The 4,979-nt window shown below is 43.8% G+C and overlaps 1 pseudogene; it reads right to left on the bottom strand.

Moving 5' to 3' along the window:
* LOC109380518 (U1 small nuclear ribonucleoprotein C-like) overlaps positions 1-4,979 on the bottom strand; it is a 37,651-nt pseudogene that overhangs the window by 17,949 nt on the left and 14,723 nt on the right.

Below are 4,979 nucleotides of genomic sequence, written 5' to 3'. Positions count from 1 at the left end.
CCAGGGTTTTAAAACAGTAAATGTGGTTTCATCAAATAATTAAGGCCATTGGGAGGCTAGTTAGAAAAGCACAAAAGCCCTTTTGGTTTTAGTAAACAAATATTTTGTAAACTGATATTTTGTACTGATAATAAGAAAACTTTTTTTTTGTATTTCATAAGTTTGGATATACATTTGCATATCAGGTTTTCTTCAAATGGATCTCATTTGATATATTATCTTTACTATTTAATAAACTGTCTTACCTTTATAAATTCCTTTTAGGATGGGGAACAGCACTTCATCATCTTTGGAGAAGCCAGGAACACTTCCTGTGAATCAGATCCAAGTGAGTGATGTAGGAAACATAGGAATAAAACTCTCCTATGTGAAAAAAGAATTGTCTTATACATTGAATGTATAATGTCTTATACATTCAATATCCAACCTGACATAGTTCGGGAAATGAGTTACTAAATTAAAATATATTTTAATATTTACTATCAAAATAATCCATGTGACAAAAAAAGTCCATTTTGGTAGTCAGAATTTAGGAGACTTACTAATAATGGAGTCTTCACTCCCTCTCAGCGGGGTCTGGGATGTCGGCTGTTCTTTTCCATCATATCCTCCTCAGGTCAGGCTTCCCTTCCCTTAGCTTGGGGCACTGTTTGACTCTGACCTTGGAAGCTATATAACAACAGCTTTCTTCCCTGACACAGAACCTAGTACAAAGCAGTTACTCTATAAACTATGTTCTCAGGGATACTATGCACTGCTGTTTTCTGCTGTTTTCCTTTTTTCCCCTCTGCAGGGCCCAGTTAATTCTGCCTTAGAAAATTTCTCTTGTATGTTTTGTTCCCTTGCAGCCTACAAGACACAGGCATGTTTCTCTTTCTGTGTTCCTCACCACCAACCCTACCTCACACAGAACATGTCTGCCTTTATTTGGCTAAGTATTTACTCAGAGCTATTGAATGTAACAGCAATGCTAGAAACCTACTCTGAGGGAATTGCCTCTTTTTTTTTTTNGGCGATAAGGGGGAGGCACAGCCAACCATCCCATGTGGGAGTCAAACCGACAATCCTGCTGTCAGGAGTACGTGCTCTCACCAGCTGAGCCATCCTGCCACCTGTTGGCAGCTCAGCTCGGGCACAGCTCACTGACCCATGTGGGAATCGAACTGGGAACCCTGTTGCTCAAACCTCGCGCTTTTAACCAACTGAGTCATTCAGACAGCCCGACATATCTTAATTTTTAAAGTGATTTTGGATTTATGAAGAGTGACTTTACACCTTTCAGGGTATTTTTTTTTTACAATTAACTTTCATCCTTTCATGAAGTCATGAAGCACAGCCCACGTGAAAGTAGAAAAGGAACTGTCAGAAACAGAAGTTGTAACCTGGTAACATGAATCTTAAACTTAGCTAGTTGAGCATGAAGGATAGAGAAAGGTCTGGATTGTTCTAATACTTGTTTAGAGTTTAGACATATCATTTAACCTCTGACCTTCCTTAACATAGAATTCGACACCTTCAGTAAATAAAAATAGTGGCCTACCCACTTCATCTTATATAGCAACTGCACAGAGGGCTCTTATTACCAAGACCAAATGGCACAATTTTGTCATTAGCATCACTGGCCTATTTTCAAAGCCATGGCGGGACACCTCTGGGCACTTTTAAGCTTTATTTTCTGATTTCACTTTTATTTTGAAAACACAATCTTCGTTTCCTTTAGAATGAACGTTCTACATTGGATTACTTTACTCTTTTAACTGTGAATGTAAAAATCTAATATTCCCATGATTGCTATTGGTTCTGACCAACAGCCTCATTGGTGACTTATTTAGGCTTTTGCTTCACCTGGCAAACAGAAGTTGTGATGACACTGTCATCCTTAAGTAAACATCCCAAAGGCTTGGCTTGTTTTGGACAGTGATTATTTTTTTAGTCCGTTTTGCCAGAATGTGGGTCACCATTCCACACTGTCCCCACGTGTCTGCGAGCCTTGATGAGCGTCCCTAATCCGGAAAGAAACAAGTGCGGGAGATTGGATCCGCAGTGAAGGCAACCGTGACAAGTTGTCTGGGCAGCTGGGTACACGTGGGCGGATTGGAGACGCCGGGTACTCGTGGACGGAACTCGCTGGGAATCTGCACTTCGCGTAAAGCACCAAGAGAGCAGCAGCCCGTTGGGGCGGGGCCGACGTGCAGAGGCGTGGTCGGGCGTGCGGGGGTGTGGCCGGGAGGCGGCGGGCGGGGCCTGTCAGCGGGGCGGGACTTCCGGGACCCGGTGGTTTTACCTCCCAGTTCCCTGCAGCAGCCGGGTGTCCAGACCATGTACGGGCGCCGCGCAGCGCTGGCGGGGACGCATCTCTCCCGGAGCGGGAGCGGCTCGGCGTTCAGGTACCGGCAAGGGTGGGCTCGGCGGGGCGCGGAGGCCTCGAGCCTCTTCCCCCGGCGCCGCGCCCCGAAAGGGTGGGGAGCGGGCGGTGGTGCCCTGAGCGCTTGTGCGACTGAAGGATCCTGTGACTCGGGTTGCATATACTTGAGTCGTGCCCACTTGGACACCCCCGCCCCCATGATTGCCAGATAAAATACAAGATGCCTCAATAACTTGGGATTTCAGGCACGCAGCGAGGAGTCGTGGCAGCACACCCCCAATCTTGCAGGGGACGCACTCAGACTGAACGGTCGCCGTGTATGTGGAATTCTAACGTAATGCAGAGTTTTGCGGTTGTGCTTGCTACCCTGGCAACCCTAGTGCAGCAGGGAAGGGGGCGCTTCCTACCTCGCGGCCACGTCTCTGAGGACAGGTGCTGTGACTTACGCATGTTGAGGTCGCCCCTGGCGACACCGAGGACAGTGCTTTCCCTGCGCTGCCCCCCTTCCCGCACCCCGCGGTTACCGGGCCTGCTCGGAAGACCCGCTGCCCGGGCTGACCGATGCTGCGCCCGCCCCACGGTCCGGGCTGTCCTGGCGGCCGGCACCTCTGTGCGGGCCGCTGTGCATCTCTCTCCGCCTGCGAGACTCTTCCCACCCACTTGATCTGGTAGCTCCGACCGGTTTGGCAAGACGCTAGAAACAAACTCCTGGAACTTTCTACCCTAAGCTAGGGAACCCCTCCGGAAGGTGCTAATCAAGTGAGCTAAGAGGTCACAAAAGCCCCTAAGGTGTGTTTTTCCAACTATATGTATCCCTGGGGCATTTAGCATTTTGTCTACTTAGCACGCAGTAGGTGCTTCATTCATTTGGCTTTGACTAGTGGGTGCTTCATCACTGTTGAAGTGAAACGTTTATTGTGCACTGACTTCTCCGTTGATGTCCAGTTCCCTAACAGGTGATAACTTTTGCAAAGCTCCCATAGAATTTAGGAGAAAAGCCCCTTCCAGGAACTTTATCTTTTATTTGGCAGAGAAGGGGGTGATATTTCAGAACTCACCTCCCACCTGCTCTCACTACCCAGGAAAACATTCTCTTGCCAAAGTTCTACCTGAACTCCTGCTTCAATAGTGATACTGTAGTAGATGGTTTAGTGATGACAAGTAAATGCTGGACTTGGGATGAAAAGGGCTTAGTTTCTTAGATTGTTGATCTAGTCACAGGCACCTTCTTAGGTCCAGGCCAGAACTGATTAACCTCCTGTCTTATCTGGTTTAGGGTTCAGGGACTCATTCTGCACTTAAAGCCAAATGTCTGCTCTCTAAGTTGGCTAGCTTGCTTCTCCTAACCCCTTTCTGAGATAAGCACGCAGGCCCTTTTGGTTTTAAAAGTTTCCTTGCTGAACTATTGGGAAGCAAGAAACAATAGATTGTAAACATTGAGAAGTTACAATGTTCCCTTGCGATAGTTTGTCTCTTCTTCGATATTATCAAAGGTGATGTTTGTTACAGCTTTCTTATTCTTAGCAGGAAGACATTACTATATAGAACAGATGCTCATCATCCGAGGATAACATGTAAAAAGCCATTGAAGGTGGATTCCTAAACCAGTACTAAAGCCTCATGCTATACAGTAAAAAAGAAAAGTTTGGGTGGGTACCTTTTAAAAAAGGAAGCTAAACATTATAAAAAGTGTCTTACTTTTATATTTAACAACATTTAAATTTTAAGTGCACTCACAATGAATGTAATGAGTCAGTGTTTGGAGGGAGAAATTTTTCTATCAAAACTTGAGTTTGCAACATAATCATAAGGAGACTTATTTTTTTAAATATGTGAAGCTTCAATTTTTTATCTTACTCTCTTAATCCCTAGATGTTTGAGTAATTCTTTTTGAACCCTCTGTTATCTTACAATCCTTTTGCAAGATTTGCCTCTCCACTCTGCTATTAGTTTGCATCATGATGTTTGATGCTGTTCCAACCATGCTGTAGGGCCTGACTGATCAAGAAAGATGGGGAAAAGCTCTAAGGATAGAAAGAGACATTCGATGATATTAAACTGGTCGATGTTTTAGTGGACATTTTCCTGTTAAAATACCTCCTTGTACAAGCTCCCAGTGGCTTGGTTTTGAATAATAACTACCGAGGTAATGAGGGTCTCTGTAATCAGGAGATAATACTAATAATGTCAAATGCTATTGAACATTTACTGTGTTCAAAGCACTGTTCTTTCTGTATATCAATTCATTTAACCTTCACAAAACCCTATGCGGTGGGAATGACTATTGTTCCCACTTTACAGATAGGGAAACTTGGAGCTATGAATCATCATGGCTGAGATACTTTAGTTTCCTTAAAATCCTTTTTCCCACTTTTAAAATCTTAAAAAGAATTTTTTAACTTAAAAAAATTAATGAAATTTATTAATGACATTATATAATGTGTATCATATAATTATATAATGTGTACAAATATTGAATTATAAGGTGTACATCTGTAAAATCTTTGACTCTTTTGGGTTTTCTATTTCACAAAGTGTTCATGGAGTTTTGGCATGTTTTTATAAGAAAATGGTCATGGGGGCTGATCTTTAGGATAGTCTTTTTGAAATTGGC

This window comes from Hipposideros armiger, unplaced genomic scaffold (assembly GCF_001890085.2).
Source record: "Hipposideros armiger isolate ML-2016 unplaced genomic scaffold, ASM189008v1 scaffold_37, whole genome shotgun sequence".
NCBI classification, from domain to species: Eukaryota; Metazoa; Chordata; class Mammalia; order Chiroptera; family Hipposideridae; genus Hipposideros; species Hipposideros armiger.
The sequence above is the reverse complement of the archived record's forward strand: the minus strand, read 5'-3'. Positions and strand labels throughout refer to the sequence as shown.